Genomic DNA, 24,168 nt, shown 5'->3' with positions numbered 1-24,168 from the left:
TTTAATCACTATCTTTAGTGAATCTGAGCCTAAAGTGAAGAACTCATCAATGGACAATGGGTGCTAACCAATTTACTGCATACAAATGATTAATGTGTGCTCAATGCTAAGATACCCATTATATTTCTATGGGCATCTTAACATTTAGCTTGCGCTAAATTGGTTAGCATCCCTTGATAGGAGGGAGAGTGTGGCGCGGTGGTTAAAGCTACAGCTTCAGTACCCTGAGGTTGTGGGTTCAAACCCACACTGCTCCTTGTGACCCTGGGCAAGTCACTTAATCCCCCCATTGCTCCAGGTACATTAGATAGATTGAGAGCCCACTGGGACAGACAGGGAAAAATGCTTGAGCACCTAAATACATTCATGTAAAACCGTTCTGAGCTCCCTTGTGAGAACAGTATAGAAAATTAAATAAATAAATGAATTCCACCCTAAGGTTTCTAACAACTGAGGCAGACGGACAATAAAAAATTCCACAGTGCAGTACTCTTTTTTAACAACACTGAGAGAGGGCGTTTTTCTCCATTCCACTCCAATGGAATCGGATAAAAATGGACCCATTTCCAAAAAAGGGGGCATGTGATGAAACTATTAAGCAGTATACTTTATTAAAAGCAAACCGGTGAAAATATTTCTTCACACAGTATGACATTAAACTCTGGAATTTGTTGCCAGAGAATGTGATGAAATCAGTTAGCTTAGCAGGGTTTAAAAAAAGGTTTGGATAATTTCCTAAAAGAAAAATCCATGGGTCATTATTATTTATTTACTGCTTATAGCATAAGTGGTTCACATTCACCTAACTCGAGCATTTTTCCCTATCCATCCCTATGGGGTAATGGGGGGGTTAAGTTACTTGCCCAGGGTCACAAGAAGCAGTGTGGGAGTTTAACCTACAACCTCAGGGTACTGAGGCTGTAGCGCAAAATGCTCCTACATAGCTTGAGGAAATCCATTGCTTATTCCTAGCAGCATAAAATCTGTTTTATTACTAGGGATCTGGATTGGCCGCTGTTGGAAATGGGATACGTACTGGGCTTGATGGACCTTTGGTCTGTCCCAGTAGGGCAATTCTTATGTTTTTCATGGGAGGAAGAGAAAACACTACAGTTTGACTTGTATGGAAAAGAATGGGAGCTAAGGCAACAAACAGGCGATTGCCTAGTCCAGTCTAAAGTAAATCTATTTAAGATAGAGGCCACGGGGAGGCTTATAAGAGCTCATGGGCAGGACCAGAGCCAGAATAAGGGTTGATAGTAAAGAGAGCAGTTTCATTCCATCTTTATTTTCTGAATATCTTTATAGGATCCTGCCAGGTATTTCTTTCTTGGATTAGACACTGTTGGAAACAAGACTGGACTCGATGGACCTTTGATCTGACCCAGGACGATAGTTTTAATATTCTTAAGATTGTTAGACAATATGCTGAAACCTTTCTCCCAATGTGTGGCGGTGGTCAAAACAGCAAACAGCATGTTATGTATTATTAGAAAAGGGATGCCTCTGTATCACTCCATGGTCCGACCTCATCTTGAGTTCTTCAACAAGATAGAGCAGAATTAGAAAAGGTTCAAAGCAGAGCGACCAAGATGATAAAGGGGATGGAATTCCTCTCGTATGAGGAAAGACTAAAGAGGTTGGAGAAGGGGAGATATGACTGAGGTCTATAAAATCCTGAGTGGTGTAGAATGGGTACAAGTGAATTGATATTTTTACTCCCTCAAAAATGACACTCAATTAAGTTAACAGGGAAATACTTTTAAAACCAATAGGAGGAAATAGTTTTTCACTCAAAGAATAGTTAAGCTCTGGAGTTTGTTGCCAGCGGTTAATGTACATGTGTTTAAGAAAGGTTTGAACAAGTTCCTGGAGGAAAAGTCCATAATCTGCTACTGAGAGAGACATGGGGGAAAGCCACTGCTTGCCCTGGGATCGGTTGCATGAAATGTTGCTACTATTTGGGTTTTTGCCAGGTATTTGTGACCTGGGCTAGATGGACCAATGGTGATTCTTATGTTCTTATGTGGTGCTTCTCATAATGAAGGCCCAAACCCTTCTGCTATGAATTGAACCCCAAACCACTCTTCATGATCATTTAATATAACTCCTATGCCAGGAAGATCATTTATATGTGGTTATTAAGTTTGTTCCCCTCAACCCCCCCCCCCCCCCCAATAAATATCATTAGGATACAAGGCCTACAATTAAAATGTCAAGAATCCAAATACACAACACATCCTATTAAAAGTTATTGTTGGGAAGCACCTAATAGATTTCATTTGGTATTTTCCATATAAGTACCATTAGAGATGATCTAATTGGCAAGAAGAACACTGGCCATTGTTCCTATTAAAGGTATTACTGATATGAAAACGAAACTCTTTTGTTAACTTTGCTCTTCAGCACCCCTATTCCATTTAACCTGAAGCCAAAATAACTCCACACGTCTCCCAAATCATGTTATATGATGTTTGCATAAGGGTTATGTTAAATATATCTATTAGAGAAAGCAAGCTTAAAATAGAAATATCACCCTGCCTGCACAGAGCAGAATAGCTCCAGTGGAGAGATTCGATCATTTTCACACCCTCTTGATCCCACAAGACTTTCCAGGAGTGAAGTTTTGGGGTGAAATTGATAGGATGCTGTTTGCAGCAGAACTAAAATCCACAAAACTTTCATTTGGACCCCTGGCATTGCCTCACGGTTTCCGCTAAGCTGAGCAGGTGTCCTCCGACTGCATTGCTACCAGTCCCTGGAGTCTTGCACAACTTGCCTGTCCCTCACTATTGAAACTGCACCCTCCACAGGCAGGACGGTAGAGGGAGGATTCCTGCTTGGCATTGCCCTCTCCAGAACCTGAGGTTTTGATGGTCATTTGTTTCTTGACTGTCTATTCAGGCTTTGTGGGAGCTGTTTTCAGAAGAGATAGAAAACAAGAACCGTGGTCTTTTAAAAAAAAATAAAAAATCTTTATTAATTTTTAAATATTAACAGTGCAATACACAGATATAAGGACATATAACCAAGTCAAGAAAAGCACATTCAACTTACAGATATTCAAAATCAATCATTTTATCCCACCCACCCACTGATTAAGTACTATGTATATACCCTTTCAATAAATGTAAAATCTGGCAACCCTATTAATATTGTACCTAGGTTCCCTCTGTTCTCTGTAACCCCAACCAGTCCTTGTGTTACCCCGCTCTCAGAATCTGTGTTTGCTCTAATGTTACCCGCCCTGAGCTTTCTGGAAGGGTGGCAAAATAAATCAAAATAAAAGAGACAAGAAACATCCAGACAAAACAAATAATTTTCATGAAATCATTTCACTTCTACAGACAAAAAAAAAAAGTAGTGATAGTACCTTTTGGGGAGGATCCATCTGTCTGTCTGTACACATAGGTTTGTTTGCACATACACAAAACTAACTTCTGCAGGGAACTCAGTCTAGGCCAGATGGGCTTAGGATTGTCTCTCCTTTGGGAAAAACACTAAATACAGCTGGGTTCTGTCAGTTTGATAACATTGCAAATCAGTTTCAGTTGCTTGCTTTTAATCCGATCTATCGAGTTACAGGAAATTGGTGAAAACACTATTAAGGTCAGACCTCTAATAACAGAGATGAGATAAGCGCTTTGGAGCAGTCTTACACCTCAGGAGAATTCCCGTAATGGCGTGTTATCTAAAACTGCCATATTCATGAGGATGTTTTTCATCAATATGCAAAGCATGCTTTTGGCTATTCTCTGAATGGCGTTAGGGGTATCGGCAATTCATGAACACAGGGGAAAGGGTGGTGTGTCAACGGTGGCAGGACTGGACATGGAAAGGGCCCTTGAAAGCACATCTTGGGAGCTCTGGGGCAATACGGTATGGAAGGCGTGTTTCTTGGTTGAGTGAAAGCCCTCTTTTACAAAGGCGCACTAAGCATTTTAGCGTGGATTTAGTGCGTGCTAAATCAACGCATGCGCTAACCTCTAACACATCCATAGGATAACATGCACACGTTAGCGTTTAACGCACGCTAAAAAAAAACTTAGCGCACCTTTGTAAAAGAGGAGGTAATCCACATGCCAGATTATTGGTAAATGAGAGGCTGACAGAATCATTTGAGTTGCAATGAGGGACTAGACAAGGCTGTCCCTCCTCTCCACTTTTGATCCCTTGGCCCTTTAAAATCAGGATGTCAGGCTCCATAAGAGGGCAGAAAAGAATGCAAAATTTTGCTCTACCTGGACTAAGCTATAGTTTACCCCCTCCCCCTTTACTGATGCGTAGCGCGGGTCTTAGCGCCAGCAGTGGCGGGAACTGCTCCAACGCTCATAGAATTCCTATGAGCGTCAAAGCAGTTACCGCCGCTGCCAGTGCTAAAACCTGCACTACACATTAGTAAAGGAGGGGGTTAGTGTGTCTCAAACGATGTGCCCCGGCACAGTGGTGTCCCCCAAAGAGATTCCAGGTGTGCCACAAGAGTTTCCAGAATTTTACTTTCTTTTTTTATAAAAAATTCCCTTCATAAGTATACACTAGAATAGATGACATGTACGTCGCGTACGCTAGAGTCTGTCAATGTTATGAGGGTCTGTTTGCATAAGGATACAAACGCCCAGACAAGCTTCATTCTTTAAGAACATAAGAAGCTGCCTCCGCTGAGGCAGACCAGAGGTCCATCTTGCCCAGCGGTCCGCTCCCACGGCGACCCATCAGGCCTATTGCCTGAGCAGTGGTCCCTGACTATTTCTATAACTTACCTCTTACTCCTATCCCTATAACCTGCCTCTACTCCTATCTGTACCCCTCAATCCCTTTGTCCTCTAGGAACCTATCCAAACCTTCTTTGAAGCCCTGTAACGTGCTTCTGCCTACCACAGCCTCCGGAAGCGCATTCCATGTATCCACCACCCTCTGGATGAAAAAGAACTTCCTAGCGTTTGTTCTAAACCTGTCCCCTTTCAATTTCTCCAAGTGCCCCCTTGTACTTGTGGTTCCCCATAATTTGAAAAATCTGTCCCTGTCTACTTTTTCTATGCCCTTCAGGATCTTGAAGGTTTCTATCATGTCTCCTCTAAGTCTCCGCTTCTCCAGGGAGAACAGCCCCAACTTTTTTAGTCTGTCAGTATATGAGAGATTTTCCATACCCTTTATCAGCTTAGTTGTTCTTCTCTGGACTCCCTCAAGTACTGCCATGTCCTTCTTGAGGTACGGCGACCAGTACTGGACACAGTATTCCAGATGCGGGCGCACCATTGTACGATATAGTGGCAGGATGACTTCCTTCGTCCTGGTCGTGATACCCTTCTTAATGATACCCAACATTTTGTTTGCTTTCCTTGAGGCTGTGGCGCACTGTGCCGACGCCTTCAATGTTGTATCTACCATCACTCCCAGGTCTCTTTCAAGGTTACTTACCCCTAGCAGTGATTCCCCCATTTTGTAAGTGAACATCGGGTTCTTTTTCCCTACATGCATGACCTTGCATTTCCCTATGTTGAAGCTCATTTGCCACTTTTTGTCCCACTCTTCCAGTGTCGTCAGATCCTTTTGGAGATCTTCGCAGTCCGCCGTGGTTTTAACCCTGCAGTATAGTTTGGTGTCATCCGCAAATTTAATGACCTCACATTTTGTTCCCGCCTCCAGGTCGTTAATGAATATATTGAACAGGAGCGGTCCCAGCACCGACCCCTGCAGAACTCCGCTCGTGACCCATTGCCAGTCTGAGTAATGGCCCTTTACTCCAACCCTCTGTTTCCTGTCCGCCAGCCAGTTTTTGATCCATCGGTGGACCTCCCCTTGCACCCCGTGGTTCCATAGCTTTCTTAGCAGTCTTTCGTGTGGCACCTTGTCGAAGGCTTTTTGGAAGTCAAGGTAAATGATGTCTATGGATTCCCCTTTATCCACCTGGCTGTTTAACCCCTCAAAGAAGTACAATAAGTTTGTGAGGCATGACCTACCCTTGCAGAAGCCATGCTGACTCGACTTTAGCTGTCCATTGTTTTCGATGTGTTCACAGATGCTGTCCTTAATCAGCGCTTCCATCATCTTTCCCGGAACGAGGTCAAGCTCACCGGCCTATAGTTTCCTGGGTCACCCTTTTGACGCGATTGTTCCTTGAAAACTAACGGCAAGTAATTTTATTTTTATTTTTTTATGCAGTAGTTCTCCTAACTTGAGCAACAAAGCAATTGAGGAACTCTTTATCATGATTTCTGAGTTCTCAAAGTCTGCAGATATTATCTTATAAGAAAACAAGGTGCACAGTTCGGATTATGGGAAAGTAATGATTGCATAAAATGAAAGCATGTATCAAACTCTTATGTGCATTCATTCCTTGAATGTCACCCTCTGACCATATGGCAAATAGTGTTGCCTATGCTATGACAAAAGATACACCACATGTTAGAGTAGGACTATGGGGTGCTGTTCTTGGGCATACAAGACCCTTTAATAGCCCAAGGTAGGGTTACCAGATGCCTAGGAAAACCCGGAAATGTCATCTTTTCAGAGGACTGTCCGGGTTCCTGGATGGACTTTACAAAACCCGGCATTTATCTGGGTTTTGGAACGCCCCGATAAGCTCTGGCCACATCTGGATGGTCTCTGAGCATGTGCGGATGACGTTACTCACATCCACACATGCTCTAGGCCAGGGATCTCAAAGTCCCCCCTTGAGGGCTGCAATCCAGTTGGGTTTCCAGGATTTCCCCAATGAATATGCATTGAAAGCAGTGCATGCACATAGATCTCATGCATATTCATTGGGGAAATCCTGAAAACCCGACTGGATTGCGGCCCTCAAGGAGGGACTTTGAGACCCCCTGCTCTAGGCCCTCCAGATGGCTGGAGCTCATCTGGAAAAAGAGAGGAAGCTTTGTGGGGGCGAGGCTTAGGGTAGAACACGGCAGGGCTGGAGGCGGAACAGGGCAGGGTCATGTGTCCGGGATTTCCCAGAGAAAAATATGGTAACCCTAGCCCAGGGGTGGGCAACCCTGGTCCTCAAGGGCCGGAATCCAGACGGGTTTTCAGGATTTCCTCAATGAATATGCATGCACTGCTTTCAATGGCGGAAATTTACCATGGACTCGGACAGCAGATTGTCGGGAGCGGAAGGTGGGAGGAGGGAAGGAGCAGGGAGACAGCTGAGTTCTCCCCAGTTTGTATTTGGATAACTATATTGCTGCTCTTTTGTTGCCAAAATCTTGCACATTGACTTCTACCTTTTCTGCACAGTTTGATCACATGTTATGGCTTTGTTCATCTGTTTACTGTTAATAAAAAAAAACCAAAACCCCAGCAGACAGATGCACATGCTCAAATTGATAGTTAAGGGCTTGTTAATTAATTTGCATGTGCATCTTGGGTATACTTAAATTTGGGCATGCAAATCTAGAAGCCATATATAGATCTCGGGGAATAATACAACTAATATTGCAATGTATTTCATGGAGCAACAAAAGAAATTTCATGGACTATAATTTCTTTCTATAGCAAAAAGGAATGGGAAAAAGTTCTTTAAGAATAAAGGTCTAGATGTCAAATTTTGGACTCCCTCCACTGTAGGTTAGATATACCCCCTCCCCCCTTTTACAAAACTGTAGCATGGTTTTTAGCGCCAGCCACAGTGGTAATAGCTTCAACGCTCATAGGAATTCTCATTGGCACTGTTACCGCTGGGGCCGGCACTAAAAGCTGCGCTATGGATTTGTAAAAGGTAAAATAATTTTGATTCCTTTACCACAAACTTAGCATGCAAAATTATCAAGTGGCTAATATCATAACATTTATGAATTGTTTAATTATATACAAAAATGCTCTCGTGGATATTTATTGTATTACCAGTTCACATTTCACATTTATTCGATACACCACAAATAAAAAATAACTAAGCAGTTTACATAGAGATATTCTGACCATGCAAGATCTATATAATGTCATGCAAAAAACACATCTTCAAAAAAGTATAGAAGTCAGATCTTTACAACCACTCGTGTACAATGCCATGTGGAGAATATAAAAAACTACGCGATCCTGGAATGGCAGATATGTCTATACTCAAAGAGGCGATATTGACTGAATGTTCTGTTTTCTTTGAGTTCAGTTTGTCTTTATCTGCTGAGGTGCTTTAGAGTATAAAAATGTTTCTTGCTTTACCTTCATCATACTAATATAGCAGTGGTCTCAAATCATTTGCAGGGCCACATTTTGGATTTGTCGGTACTTGGAGGGCCTCAGAAAAAATAGTTAAAGTCTTATTAAAGAAATGACAATTTTGCATGAGGTAAAACTCTTTATAGTTTATAAATCTTTCCTTTTGCCTAAGTCTTAATAATAATATTGTCATTTATAGCTAAAGAGACATATGATCAAGAAACTGTTTTATTTTACTTTTGTGATTATGATAAACATACTCAAAATAGTACCCGTCGTGCTGCATGTGGCCCCCGGGCCGCGAGTTAGAGACCACTGTAATATAGTAATGTGGAGGGGTATTTTCAATACGACATCTAAATCTGAAGTTAGACGTTACCCAGAAGACATCCAAAATTGAACAGTAATTAAAAAACAAAAACAAAAAAACCCCACCTAAAATGCATGGTGTGTTTTGAAAATCGCCAAGATAAATGCCTGGAAAATCGGTGTCTATAGACAGTATCACTGTTCGCCAATAAATGTCGCCAACCCAGCCAGCAGATTAACTGTATCCATGACATCCTATTTGTCTGTTTAGATTGTAAGCTCTTTCAAGCAGGGACTGTCTTCTTCTTTGTGTCTCTGTACAGCGCTGCATGCATCTGGTAGCGCTATAGAAATTATTCATAGTAGTAGTGTGAAGAGTTTCAGTCTTTGGGAAGCAGAGCTGAGATTGTGATGTCATAATGCCTCATTCCACCAATAAGAGCCAACTCAGCAGTGATGTCACAATGGCTTGATTGTCCTGTTCTCCCCTCTGTCCTCCAACCCAGCCAGCTGATTAACCGTTCCCCTTAACTGTATTCATGACATCCTCTGTTTAGACTGCAAGCTCTTTCGAGCAGGGACTGTTTTCTTATTCTTTATGACTCTGTGCAGCGCTGCGTGCATCTGGTAGCACTATAGAAATAATTAATAGTAGTACTAGTAGTTTGAGAGATACTGCAATACAAGATGGTGGAATACAGTTTTGCTACATAAACAATTTTACTGCAGTGTAACTCCTTGAAACGTCTGATGGAAGAGAGACTCTAGGAAAAGCAAGATAAAAGATCTGAGCTCTATTATGTACAGTGTGTTTGACATGGTCCTACTGACATTCAAATGTTGTTTCAGTAAATCAGGGTCACCAGTCATTCAAAGCGAAAAAGATTTGAATAGAGAGTTCTCCTTTTTGTCTCCACTCTTCAAAACACATCGCTGGAATCAATTTTACCTGCATAGTTACAGCACAAAAAGGAAAATTATAGAGACAGTTTCAGTTCCTATATAAACAAAGCTTGTACCTACGCATTGTAATATAACGAAAATTCAACAGATGTGAGACACGTGTCTATTGTTTAGGAGAAGAATGGAGCGCTTTTTATCTAATTATGGTCTTGAATGGCCCAGGCTAAAGTACGACTGCAAATTCACCCATGCGATTTCCCTGCTTTTTTTCTAATAAAGACCAGGATGTCCAAAAAATGAATATACTTCTTAGCAGTATTGGCCATTGCATCGTCTTTGCAAATTTCTAAAAACTATCGGCCTCTTTTACAAAGCTGCACTAGCGGCTGCACTGCGTTAACGGCCCTGAAGCCCATAGAGATTTAAAGGACTTTGGGGCTGTTGCCGCGTGGCTTTTTAAAAGAGGCCGTATTTAAACTTTCATAGAATCCCTCAAATTCTATAGGCGAGATTCACAAAGCAAACCAATCGTGTACTGATCGGTTTGCAAGTGCTTTGCGACCCGATTTCTCTCTGGCCCGATTCACTAACCTGTGTAGTGATCCCATCCCGATCTGTGCATGCAAATGAGGAGAATCAGCATGCAAAGCAGGAAGGAAGCGATTCACAAAAAAAAAAAAAAAAAAGCAACACTGACTGGACCAGTTGCTGATTGCTGAGGTCCTTTCCAAATGCCCTGCCTTCTGCCACCCTGCTTCTCTGCCCCATCTCAGCCCTGATCTCCTGCCCTTCCCCGCACTGCGAGCCAGTGGTTTTAACCCGTGGGTTTAAAGTGGGTTAAAACCACGGGCTCACTGGGCTGTTTAAAAGTAAAAGTTTTTTTTTACAAAGTCACGGCTCTTAGACGCTGTGTCGGGTTCGCTCTCTAGTGATCTGTGCGGTGGGTGGGAGGGCGTGTCAACGATCATCTCCATTTGCATGCAGGCCTTTGCTGAATTCATCAGCCTGCATGCAATCGAGCACGGATCGGACACGGAATCGGGGGTTAGTGAATCTAGCCCTATATACTGTATGGTGCTTAGAGTTGCATGTGCAAATTTTAGCACACGCTTAATGTACATATGCAACTTAATTGAAGAACGAGCCAATTAGAGCTGATAATTGGCTTCTTAACAAGCAATTATCAGCGGTAAATGGGTTTAATTTAAATTTATGTAAATCAATTTTGCAAGTTTCAAGTTTTATTAAAATTTTGATGTATCGCCTAAATTTACATATGGCACCCCAAAAAAGGATGCAAAAATGGGAAGGTCATGGGTGGATCGGGGACGTTCCTCACATTTATGTGCATACTTATAGAATAAGGGTCATTGGCTTCACATTTTCTTTGGTGGAAATAGCAATGGCTAAAGGTAGGCCCAGCTCCCAGGTGTAAAGCACTCTCCCATGAACTTCATTTGGCATAGGGGGTGAAAGCTAAGGTAGCTAAATGGAAGAATTGGGGGGTTCAGTCCCCACTGGGGGTATTTGTGGTTATTCTTTACAGGGAAATAGTTTTAAAAAAATAGGAGGAAATATTTTTTTCACTCTGGTTAACGTAGTTGGGTTTAAAAAAAAAGTTTTGGACAAGTTTCTGGAGGAAAAGTTTGTGTAGTCTGTTACTGAGACAGACATGGAGGAAGCTGTCTATTCCGGTGGGGGCCTGATCTTGCTGTTTCTGCCAGTTGGGGTGTCTGATCTTTCTGTCTATGCCGGTGGGTGCCCAATCTTGATGTCTATTCCGGTGGGGGCCCAATCTTGCTGTCTATGCCGGTGGGTGCCCAATCTTGCTGTCTCTGCCAGTTGGGGTGTCTGATCTTGTTGACTATTCTGGTGGGGGCCCGATCTTGATGTCTCTGCCTGGGGGGTGTCTGATCTTTCTGTCTTTCTGTCTATGCCAGTGGGGGGCCTGATCTTGCTGTCTATGCTGGTGGGTGCCCAATCTTACTGAGTTTGTGGGACCAAGGAACAGATTAATCCAGTTTCTATTATTTTCATTGGGAAAAATTGTCTTGGAACTCGAACGGGGTTCTGGAACGGATTAAGTTCGGATTCCGAGGTACCACTGTATATAGAATTCAGTCCAATATGTACTGTGATTATGTTGCTGATAAAACTGGTGTGTGCTATGGAGGACATTGCATTCTAGTATACAACAGTGTCTCGAGTGGGGAGAAATGACACTAACCCCCTACTTTACTAAAGCGTAACACGGGTTTTAGCATCAGCAGTGGCAGCAACTGCTCCGATGCTCATAGGAGCAGATACCGCCACTGCTGGCGCTAAAACCCATGCTACGTGTTAGTAAAGGCAGGGGTATATTTTTTTTTTAGTGGCAGGGACCACTAAGCAGGGCCGCCATCAGGGCAATACTACCAGTCCTGCATTCAGGGGCCCGGAGCTGACAGGGGGCCCGGGCTCCCCCAGGGTCGCAAGCATAGTCTCCTCTCCTTCTCCTTACCTGCCCTGTGGAGGGAGGAGCTTAAGCAAAGCCCTCCCTTCCTCCAACGTCAGCGCTGACATCGGGAAGACTTCCGGTCGGCTGCTTGCGGCAGGGCAGGTAGGGAAAAGGCAGTCGTGTACCGAAGGGGGGGGGGCGGTCTGCCTCGGTGCATCCATGGCGGGGAGTGTGCACAGCCGGTCAGGTCCCCTTAGCCTTGTGGCGCTTCCCCCGACCGACCGACAACAGGCCCGGCCGACAAACCTCCCTGCCCTGTAGCAGCGAATCTAAATTACCTTCTTACAGCAGCTTCAATACTCCAGCTGCTGTAAGAAGGTAATTTAGATTCGCGGCTACAGGGCAGGGAGGTTTGTCTGACCGGGCCTGTTCTGTTGTCGGTCGGGTGGGGAAGCGCAACAAAGGTAAGGGGCAGGGAGGGAGAAAGGGAGGAAAGGTGGAGTGGAGAAGAAAAGATGCTTAAGGGAAATGGGTAAAACTGAGGGGGGAGAAGGCCGCTGAAAGCACTGGGGAAGACAAAGGGGTGGAGAAGGACGCTGAAAGGACATGGGGAAGACAAAGGGGTGGAGAAGGATGCTGAAAGGACATGGGGAAGACGGGGGGGGGGAGAAGGACGCTGAAAGCACATGGGGAAGACAGAGGGGGGAGAAGGACCCTGAAAGGACATGGGGAAGACAAAGGGGTGGAGAAGGACGCTGAAAGGACATGGGAAGATGGGGGGAGAAGGACGCTGAAAGGGCATGGGGAAGACAGGAGGGAGAAGGACACTGAAAGCAAATGTGGAAGACAGAGGGGGGAGAAGGATGCTGACAGGACAAGGGGAAGATGGGGGGGAGAAGGACGCTGAAAGGAAATGGGGAAGAGAGAGTGGGGAGAAGACACTGGCAGGGAAGAAGACAGAGATGCCAGACTATCGGGGGAGCGGAGGGAAGAAGATGGGTGCCAGACCAATTTGGAAGGGGGGAGAAAGGGAGAGGCACAGTAACAGAGCAAATGGAAGACGCAGAAAGAAGAGAGACAGTGGATGGAAGGAATTAAATGAGAACATGAGGAAAGCAGAAACCAGGCAACAAAGATAGGAAAAAATTCTTTTTTTTTTTTTTTTTTTGCTTCAGGATAAAGTAGTATATTAGTTGTGTTGATAAAAATTTATAAACATTAGAGGCTCTGGTAGAAACCCGTTTACAAAGTATGTATTCTTCCCAATTAATATTTCCAAATTAATAAAGTCTTTTTGCTTATTTTTAAATGGGTTTCTACCAGAGCCTTTAATTCAGTAGCATAATTAAATGAAATAACTACTTCTGAAGTTTATAGGGACGGGCGGGGACGGAGGGGATTCCTCACGGGGACGGGTGGGGACGGAGGGATTCCTCGCGGGGACAGGTGGGAGTCCTCACGGGGACGGGTGGGATTTCTGTCCCCACGCAATTTAAACATGCACCTTTCTTCCTCCATCCCATAACACACACAGCCTGGTGGTGATGATTATCAGATTGATTCATGAATATATAATGATGTTATGAGTGTGCACCTCTTCCTTCCCATCCTCCTTAGCATGTCACATACAGCATGTTACATTACACAAAGTCTGTGTAATGTAACATGCTGTATGTGACATGCTGAGGAGGATGGGAAGGAAGAGGTGCACACTCATAACATCATTATATATTCATCCATAGCTGCATGTTAATGATGTGCTCGTATGCAGTTATTTATCATCATAACATATACATCATCATTAACATGCAGCTGTGGATGTGTAAGGACAGGCTGAGGAGGATGGATGGGAAGGAAGGAAGGTGCACATATCAACATATCGTACATTTTTAACATGCATGATGCAGCTATAGGCAAGCTGAGGAGGATGGGATCATACAGATGTGTATGTTTAGATATGCGCTCAGATGTGTAGTTTTTTCTGATATATTTATTAAGCTTACAGTATTTATAAAAACACATTTAATACTTGTTACAAAAAATATTGTGCAATTGTGATCTACTTCTGGCCTACAAAGGTCAAAAGAAATCCTTAACTGAGATTTTACATTCAAAAGTGAATTATAGCTACTAGCACTATTATTTATTAGTTATTTATTATGCAGATGTTTGTTAGTTTGTTATTAGTTCAGTATTAGACATATGTTAGTTTAGAATAGATAGGTATAGATTAGTTTAGGTTAGGTTAGGGCCCTGCTGAAAGAGTCTACCTTGACGTGGTTGCAGGCTTACAAATCTTTTGGTCAAAGAGTGCGGCGACAGAGAAAAGTATATGTGTATTCGGCCCATGGAAGGGGGGGGGAAGGGGTGCGTGGGGGGCCCAATAGGATTGCTCAGTAAGGGGCCCAGAAATTTCTGATGGCGGCCCTGCCACTAAGTTACTCTTACCTTTTAGGGCTGAATGTGATTTTGGTTGACAGCTCGAGACTTTTAAAAAAATTTTAGGGCAGCTTATTCTGATATTTGTACTTAGTTGTCGTATTATGGATTTATGTCTCAGTTGAATTTATTTATCATTTATATTTCACTGGTCTGTACTCAGCCATTAACGTGAAACATACATGCAACCAAAAATAACATCAAAAGTGGGCTCTGGGGACCTGTTGGAGGGGGTGTGGGGAGCCTAGTACTTATCTCCAGATGTGGCGGAGTTGTCCCTTACTGCCCTCCTTCTGGTCTCCTGTGTTTCAGCTTTTGACTGACATCTTGGGGGCTGCTATTCCTCCTTCTGCAGCTATGGCCCTTCTTAATCTTTATGAGGTTGATGAGGGGGGGGGAGAGGGGGCGGGGAATGGCCTTTTCCAAGCTTCTCTTGACGGCTGCTCAGATGGTGCTGACCCAATTTTGGGAATTTCCGACTGTTCCAGGCTGGAAACTGATTGTATGCAAGTTGAAAGATTGGCATATGCTCTATAAAATGACTGCCTTGCATCCCAGTGCCTGGGGGAAATTTAACAGGCTGTGGAGATCCTTTGAATGTTTGAGTGCTACCCATGCTTAAAGTCTCTATTGATGTATTTCTGTTGTATGGGGGGGAAGTAGGGCAGGGAGGGTGAGGGATTGCTATTTTTGTTCTGCTTCTGTATTTCATTGTTTCGGCAGGGTACATACTGTGTTAGTTATTGCTTACTCTTGTATTGCTGTTTTGGTGCTGTTGCTCTGAAGCTTGTTTCAGTCTGTTGTTTTGCTTGATTTTTCAATAAAAGTGTTAAATTTAAAAACAAACAAACCAAAAGTAACAAAATAAAACATGATAAAAATGAAGCATGGCAAGACAGGAACCTCGATTCAAATTATGCAGAGTGTCATAAACTTTAAAAAAAGGGCACTGCAGGACTGCATTCAGAAAGAGCTTCCAAAACAGTAGACATAATACCATCCTTTACAAAATTGCTTTCTTTTAAAAAGAAAATGACAGCAATCTAACTGCTGTAAACGTTTTATGTGCGATTAAAGTACTTCAGGAAACAGAGGTGTTGGTTGATTGCAATTATTTGCTTTAATTCAAACACACCGCTGCAGTTGGCAAGATTGTATAAAAGTTTATGAGCAAATCTAAGGTGGTAATTGCTAGACAGAAACAGTTTAACAATGCCTTTCATAGAGTAATGTTAATTAAAGGATTTTTTTTTTTTTTAAATCTAAAGAGCTTTGCAAGGAGAGTGTGGCATAGTGGTTAAAGCTACAACCTCAGCACCCTGAGGTTCAAACCCTATACTGCCCCCTGTGACCCTGGGCAAGTCACTTAACCCTTTACTGCCCCAGGTAGATAGATTGTGAGCCCACCAGGACAGATAAGGAAAATGCTTGAAGTATCTGTATGTAAACTGCTTTGAGTGTGGTTGTAAAACTACAAATAAGGTGGTTTACAAGTCCCATTCCTTTTCTCTGATGTCATAATGCCTCATTCCACCAATCAGAGCCAACCTCATCAGTGATGTCACAATGGCTTCATTGTTCTATACTTGGTTCACTTCCGCTATTATATTGGAGGAGAGGGTGGAGCAGTGGTTAGAGTTAGAGCCTTAGCACTCTGTGTTTGTGGGTTCAAACCCTATACTGCCCCCTGTGACCCTGGGCAAGTCACTTAATCCTCCACTACTCCAGGTACATTAGATAGATTGTGAGCCCACCAGGACACATAGGGGAAATGCTTGAAGTACCTGTATGTAAATTGCTTTGAGTGTGGTATACAGGTCCCAATCCCTTTCCCTTTAACAGTAGCTCTAGTTACTGCAGAATGATTAAGGAACAGTTTCACCTTGAAGAAACTTTTCCAAATGAGCTGGATCTGAAAACATATATCTATTATATGCTGAGGAAATTAAACATTTACAGTAGAAACGAAGGAAAACCTTAGCTCCAGCAGCTAAAACTTTAGATCTCAGCTGTAGGAACTGCTTCCTTTGATAGAAATATCAGGATAGAGGTAAAAATTACTAACAACGTGGCATGCTTAGGGATTACTTACAGTTTATTTGATATATCGCATTTCTTTTTCTAGAAGCTGGAAGAAGGGTTTAGATAATTACGTTTAATTAATTTTATTGCCTGTCATTATTTAGTTGACCACTTTTTTTTTAACTAATTAGTTTTCAGAGTTCTTGCATTCTCCATGTTGTGACTAAAGATGGGACATTTTTCCTTTTAATTGGAATATTATTGCTAGAAAATTTTGGGATCCTTTTACTAAGGTGTGCTAGTGTTTTTAGCGTACGCAGGAAATTACCACACGCTACACCACGTGCTACGCTTCTAGAACTAACGCCAGCTCAATGCTGGCATTAAGGTCTAGCGCACGTGGCAATGTAACGCACACATGTCCGCGTGTTAAAGCCCTAATGCAGCTTAGTAAAAGGAGCCCTAAATATATGCACATGCTAACCATGCGCTACACACAAAAAAGTGCGCTAAAACGCAGAGCACAACAGGGCGTTTGATTTCTTTACTTTGTAAATGTAATATTACAAATACTTAAATAAGAAAAAAGAAGCGGCTAATATCTACCAAAGCGCAACAAGGAGACTATCAAAGCACAGAGAACCAGAAAAGTAGTTTGGTGCCAACAAACCATTTTATTGGAAAAAAAAAATCATTAATACCTGGATGCAGCCACATTTCAGCCTATTGCCTGGGTCCAGGGTACGAACAAATCCTGCAATCAAAATTTATAGTAGTTTAAATACATCACACAGAATCACAAGCATATAGGGCCCGATATTCATGACCATGACCTGGCTTATCTCCTACGGTCAGCAGCAAATCTGGAAATTCAATGCCAGGCTGTATTCAGGGACCGGCATTGAATTTCCAGCCACTTTTGATATAGCTGGTTAAGCTGATATTCATCGGCTGACTAACTAAGTTATAGCAGACAAAGATAGACTTGCTATTTATGCAAAATGGTAGAAACAATTATAAAAAATAAAATTGTGGAACACGTAGACAAACATGATTTAATGAGACGGAGTCAACATGGGTTCAGCCAAGGGAGATCTTGCCTCACAAATTTGCTTGATTTCTTTGAAGGTGTGAATAAACATGTGGAGTTTCCGTAAAGTATACAGTGAATGATGCATAAAGTTTTGAAGGTTATTCGTGATGGGATGGGTAGCTAGTGCAGTTGCCTGATGAAGGCTGTAATTGAGTCATATTTTCTCAGGATGAGTTGCATTTTGTGAATCAGAGTGGTGTTGATTCCCATGTAGATGGAGTTGCAGTAGTCCATTTGTGGTAGTATCATCAGTTGTACAACTAAGGCAAGGTGGTGTTGGTGAAAGTATGGTCTGATTAGTCTTAGTTGTCTCAAGGCATAGAGGGATTTCTTTTGGAGACTGGAGATTTGTGGTTTCATGGTAAATGTGGAGTCCAGGATGCAACCTAGGATTTTGGAGGATTCTTCTACAGGGAGGGTCTTGCCTGATCGAAGAGTGATGCTTGTTGGGGTGTGTGGAAGTATAGAACTTAGTTTTTGTTGTGTTTAATTTTAGTTTGTTGGTAGTCGCCCAGATTTGGATCCTTTCAATATTATGTGAGACTTTGTTGGTGATGTCCGAGTGATTGTTGGTTATGGGAATAAGGAGAAAGATGTCATCTGCGTAAGATAATATGCTCTCGTCTTCAAGTTTCAAGTTTATTAAAAATTTGTTTGATCGCTTAATCCAACTTCTAAGCGGTTAACATAATAAAATTACACAAAAATAAATTAAACATGTTAAAACAGGGGAGATAAATGACTTACTCAAAACATACTGCAACAGTAGGGCAGATGGGAAGGAACTACAATAAGTATAGGATAGATAAGTCATAAGGCTAAAACAGTAGGTTAGGTAAAAAATTGAAAAGAAAGAAGAGTGGCAATTTAACAAAAGGCGTCTCGGAATAGAAATGTTTTTAGTGCTATTTTAAATTGTTTTATATCTAATTCATTGCGAAGATTTATAGGCAGTAAATTCCAAAGTGAAGAGGCAAGATTTGACAGCAAAGTTGTTGGTACGTAAAGTATTTATTGATTTTAATGATGGTATAACTAAAAGATTTTGAGAAGTGGAACGTAGGGATTTAGTTGTTACATACGGGATTAAAAGACTGTTAATGAAATCAGGTTGGTTATTCATTTTGGTGGTAAATGTTAGAAATATAATTTTATAATTAATTCTGTATTCGATTGACAGCCAATGAGCATCAACTAAAAGTGGGGTGACATGATCATATTTCTTTGCCCCGCTAATGATTTTAATAGCGGTATTTTGAATGATCTGTAATCGCCTGATCTCCTTTTTTGTGATTCCCTTATAGAGGGCATTACAGTAATCTAAACACGAAATAACCAATGAATGAATTAAAGTTTTCAATGCGGCAGCTTCCAGTAAATTAGAAAGGGAACGAATCATTCTTAATCTATAAAAACATTTCTGGACGACTGTGCTGATATGGGAATGGTATGAAAATTTGCTGTCTAGAGTAACGCCTAAAAGTTTTAAAGTTGAAACAGTTTTAATGGGAGTAGATTCAAATTTCAATGGAGCCTGAAGTGTTGTACCTTCTTTTAACGGAAAGATCATTAGTTTGGTTTTATTGATATTCAATGAAAGTTTATTGACGTCCAACCATGATTTAATTTTTTCCAATTTTTGATTAATGAGGGCAATTTCTTCCTTATTATTTAAGTCGATAGAATGGAGAAGTTGGACATCATCCGCGGAGGCAAATGTAGAGAAACCAATAGATCTATCTTTGAAGTAGTTTTCAATAACACCTCATCTGAATACATGTCTTGCAAATACGGAATCCCGCAAGGATCTATACTATCTCCTTTACTTTTCAACATTTTTTTATCGCCTTCAAACTTGATGTTACCGAGAGAGCTCATGAAGAGGTTGAATAGGATGGGGGACAGTGGGGAGCACTGGGGCATGCCACAGAAGGCTTTCCAGGGAATGGAGATCTCTTCGTTCAGTTTAACGCTATATTCCCTGTTTTGCAGGAAATCTGAGAACCATCTTAGCATTGTGCCTGTTATGCCAATTTCTGACAGTTTTGTTAGTAGTAGGTGGTGGTCTACTGAATCAAAGGCTGCTGAGATGTCAAATTGGAGGAGTATTGCTTGACTTCTTATACTGAGTAGTTGTTTGTTTTTTGTGATCAAGGTGAGGAGGAGAAATTCTGTTCTGTGCTGTGGTGTTGCCGGAATCCGAATTGGGATGGGTGGAGGCATGAGTGTTGTTCAATGTAGGTTGTGAGCTGTTTGCACATGTGGGTCTCGATGATTTTTGTCAGGATGGGTATGCCTGCGATGGGTCTATAGTTGGAGACTGAGGAGAGATCTGCCTTTGGTGATTTCGGTATAGGGGTGAGTGCTATTTTACCCATTGTTTCTGGCAAGTGGCCTTGATTTATGGTGTTATTTAGGAGGTTGGTAATCCAGATGGCGATCTGTTCAGGAACGGTAGTGAGGAGATAAGAGGGACAGTTGTCTAGGGGGCTGCAGTGCATGGACAATTTGGATAATAGTTTTTTTGAGTCTGGGATGGACAGGTTGTAGAATGAAGTCCAAATTTGATCTGCTTTGGTAGGTTCAGTGAGGAGTTGAGACATGTCAAGGGTGTGTGTCCCGGTGCTGAGAGCTTTGGTTACCTCAGACTGAACATTTTTGATCTTGTTGAAAAAGAAGTCTGCTAGTTCCTGAGCTGTGATTTTGGTGGGGTGTCCAGTGGATTCTTGCTTCGGTGGGGTTGTCCAACATTTTGGAACCTAATTTTCTGGCATAATAGTTTTTCTTGGTCTCTGCTACGTTGGATTTGTATTTGTTTATTGCCTTACGCCATCGTGTTCTGAGTTATAGTGTGCCACTTTTCCACCATTTCCTTTCCACTCGCCTGCATAGTTGTTTGTTGGATCTCAGTGATTCGGAAAACCAGGGGGAATTATGATTTTGTTTTGTTTTGTGGAGATGGAGGGGGTGAGAGTATTTAAAGTGTTGGTGATGGTTTGGTTTCAGCTTGTTAGCATAGTCATAGTGCAATCTGAAGGGGGGACTAAGGTATTCTCAACTATGTTCCAGAAGAGGTCTAGTCTTGTCTTTCCTCTAACTAGTTTTACTTCCTTGGTGGCTTTGTTGTTCAGGTTTGCTGTTGTGAAGTTTAGACAAAAGTTTAGTAGGTAATGGTCTATCCATGGCACCGGAGTCCATTTGATGTTGGTAGTAATATTGGAGGGGGCAGAAGCAAGTATGCCAAGGGTGTGTCTTTTCTTGTTTGTGGGGCCCGAAGGTATGACTGTGATTTTGCAATCTTCAAGCAGTGTTTTGAGTTTGGAAACATCTTTGTTCTAGGTGGATTTGAGAGGGAAGTTGATATCTCCGAGGATGAGCAGTTTGGTGTAATGGAATGCCAGGTTCGTTATTATTTCAGTTAATTTGGGGACAGAGCTTGAAGGAGAGTTGGGAGGTCTGTATATTAGTAGGATTACAATGTTGCTTTGTGTGGAGTTGGGCAAGTCTTTGAGTTTGCAAGCAAGGTATTCTAGTTCTGGGTAGGTTGCAGAGTCTAATTCCGTGAAGATATAAGAGTTTTTGTATATTATTGCTACGCCGCCTCCTCTCTTGTGCTTCCTTGGGAATTGAAGTATGTTGTATCCTTGAGGGTAGAGGTGGGGGATTTCTGGACTGTCTAGGTCTTATAGCCATGTTTTCACTATAAATGAGAGGTCAAGGTTGTTGGTTATGATTAGGTCATTTAGGAGGAGTAATTTGTTTACTACTGATCTTGCGTTGATATACATGTAGTGGATGGAGGTGGGGGTGGGGGGGATTTCCTATTATTTGATGCTGTTGATGGAGTTGCAGATTGAAAATTCATGTATGGTTTGATGAAGGGTTGTTTTCTCTGTGTTTTGTTGTTGCTGTTTTTTGTTCCAAAGTATAGGGATGGCATTTCGGTGGGTTTCAACGCTCATCAAAGTGGCATTGTGGGGGGTCTAGAGGTTTTGAACTTTGTTGTTTAGGGTGCCAAAAGGAGTGGGGGTTATTATTAGAGGGTATGTAGTGTGTTACCACTAGGCTGGAGAAGCAAAGTATAGGGAGGTAATGGGCGAGTGGAAGTTTCATTTTGAGGATTTGAAGATCTTAGGCAGAGACTAGAAGAGATGGAGGGTCTTCTTTTTTTTTAAATAAAGAGAGAGTGAAGATGTGTTGGGAGCGAAGAGGGAGCTAGGTGGAGGGCCGCCAGATTCTTGAAGTGGGAGGAACTGCTGGGCTGATGAGAGAGTTTGACTGAAAGGGGTGATGAGGTCATGTCTGAGGGCTAGGTGGTTAGTTTCTCTATCTGGAGTCTATTGATAAATTCCGGCTGAGCTGTTTTTCTAGTTTTAAAAGTCATCCTTAGTGTTTTACATGTAACTCGATGACTGATAGGGAGCCAGTGAGCTTTAATTAGAAGAGGAGTTACATGGTAAAATTTCTTGGCCTTAAAAATAATTTTAATGGCAGTATTCTGAACTATCTGTAGATGTTGTTGCATCAAACATGATCCTCCACCTCCAACACTGCCCATCTGCTACATTGTTAGTCTGATATTTCCAATGAAACCTGTCCGCCTTGGGAGGCCCTGCTGGTAGTGAGACTACTGATGGCATAGCTTTCAGCTTTTCAGATGCGTGCAGGCCCTAGTGGCACGACAAGCCCATGTACCATGACTTGGGATGTCCTTTATAAAATGTAATTCTATATCAATGAACCTCACTGAATATTTAGAGGTGAAGTTATTAACATGTGCTTCTCTTAAGACATATTAGTACCTTCACCTCTACATATTCAGTAAATGGTATTCAAAATTCAGCAAAAAGGGAGTAAAAGTAGCCACATGAAAAAACGACCACATCAAAATGTGGGAACACTGTAGTAAAAGGATGACATGGGTAAAAACAATAAAAATATAAAATATTTATTGTCAAACTAAAAATATATAAACAACTCTCTAGAATAAAAAAACAGGTCACAATGTATGGGGTAAACAATAGGACTCAAGACGGTCCGTATTTCTTAAGAACATAAGAATAGCCTTACTGGGTCAGACCAATGGTCTATCAAGCCCAGGAGCCCGTTCTCACGGTGGCCAATCCAGGTCACTAGTACCTGGCCAAAACCCAAGGTGTAGCAATATTCCATTCTACCAATACAGGACAAGCAGTGGCTTCCCCCATGTCTGTCTCAATAACAGACTATGGACTTTTCCTCCAGGAACATGTCTGTCTGTCCAAGTTAGATTGTAAGCTCTGCCGAGCAGGGACCGTCTATAAATGTCAAAATGTACAGATATAACCTTCCTCAGGAGTCCATGTTTTCACTACGTTGCTCTATACAGCAAAATGAATTTGTGACAGTAGCAGCTTTTTTGATCACTGGAAAATTGAGCAGAGTTTGGATTTGTGCTGAACTTCTGTGCTTCTGCTTTCTGATTCTATGTACTAGAAGCATATTTTCATACTGTGGCAACCTAGAAACCTTTCCCACTAACCTCAAACCTTTTTGAACCTACCTCCTTTTTTGTCATCTCTGCTTGAGTAGAAGGTGGAACCCTTTGAAGGCCCCAACCTGGTACCCTTATTTTTGGAAAAATTACCAGTTTCCATCTGTGTCTTGTAGCTTTATTGACTGAATCCAATATGCAAATCATAATGCTGCTACTTCTAAAAATCCCCAGAAGTTAAACTTCCCTAAAATGGCTAATTCATTAGGCTTTTTTTTTCAGCAGGACATTGTGGCAGTTCAGTCATTTACATTATTCACAGAGCAGCTTTATTCTCTTGCACTGAACTTTCTTTCCTCGGTAAGTACTAAGAAATCAGAATTGAAATCTGGCTTTGCAGTTTAGTTTTTGTCAGGATATTCTGAAAATTTATTTCCCATAGTTACAAATAAAAATTGTATCTTAATAGATCTATCTTTATAGTTATATCTATTTATATGTACATACACACATCAACACATTTATATCTTACATATACAGTTGTAATCTTACTATTAAAAAATTCAAGTTTTCCTAAACTTAAAATGTAATTTTACTTAATTTTTTTTTATTTCAATAAAACAACTGCAGAGCAAGAAATGGAACTGGCAAATACAATGGAATGCACTGTTAATTCTAAAGTTCAGAAAGAAACCGGCAAGAATATTTGCCATAGATTGAGACCCTCCCATTCTTATGATTTATTGTTCTAAGAAGGTGTGGGATCTAGACTAAAAGTATTAGACGCTGCTGCACTTACATTGTGAACTGGCTAATGCAGACAGGTGTTTTAGTATTTTTACAGAGACGTGGTTAAGCAGGTGGGAGTATGGTGTTAGTCCAAAATTAAATCTGCTGAAAGAATACAATACAAAATAGTGTCTTAGATCCCGCAGCTCTACAAGGTTGACAATAAGAATTAAGGCCAGGATTCTCAAAAACCCGCATTAAAAAGCGACGCAGCCGTTTTGATAGCGAATCTAAAAAAGCAAGACATTCTCAAAAAATAACGCATGCAAATGAGGTCGGCAGACAGGTTCTTGAAGTTACATTTTTGAATCAGATCTTGTGATTATTAAAGGGAAGAGGCGAGGGATAGGAGGTTGGCTATAAAGAGAAAAGATATAATACAAAGTCGGCAGTAAGAAAGTGCCTATTTTTGAACGGCAAACCACCATACGTCCAGAAATAATTTTTTTTGAAAATCCTCTATCTGGATGTCCAGGCCATTGGGACACCCAGACCGTCAGGACATCTATCTTTATACCACATTTTTAAACAAAATTTCATCCAAGCCCC

General features: G+C 41.7%; 1 protein-coding gene and 1 long non-coding RNA gene across 3 annotated transcripts in view; one reads left to right on the top strand and one right to left on the bottom strand.

The window, feature by feature from the left end:
- SPIC (Spi-C transcription factor) overlaps positions 1-24,168 on the top strand; it is a 92,594-nt gene that overhangs the window by 36,056 nt on the left and 32,370 nt on the right. The window contains exon 1 of one of the 2 annotated variants that reach the window (XM_033951939.1): positions 23,159-23,190. The exons of the other annotated variant lie outside the window; for it this stretch is intronic. The gene's annotated coding sequence lies outside the window, so the exon portion shown is untranslated. Of the gene's footprint in view, positions 1-23,158; positions 23,191-24,168 lie in introns of those variants that run through there. 2 annotated transcript variants of the gene reach the window in all.
- The window catches only part of LOC117363737, a 39,341-nt gene continuing 24,223 nt past the window's right edge, over positions 9,051-24,168 (bottom strand). The window contains exons 3-5 of the long non-coding RNA XR_004540117.1: positions 16,966-17,018; positions 16,335-16,370; positions 9,051-9,412 (exon numbers count right to left, since the gene is read on the bottom strand). This is a non-coding gene — a long non-coding RNA (uncharacterized LOC117363737). The remainder of the gene's footprint in view (positions 9,413-16,334; positions 16,371-16,965; positions 17,019-24,168) is intronic.

The sequence above is a fragment of the Geotrypetes seraphini genome, chromosome 7 (assembly GCF_902459505.1).
Source record: "Geotrypetes seraphini chromosome 7, aGeoSer1.1, whole genome shotgun sequence".
In the NCBI taxonomy this organism is placed as follows: domain Eukaryota; kingdom Metazoa; phylum Chordata; class Amphibia; order Gymnophiona; family Dermophiidae; genus Geotrypetes; species Geotrypetes seraphini.
The sequence above is the reverse complement of the archived record's forward strand: the minus strand, read 5'-3'. Positions and strand labels throughout refer to the sequence as shown.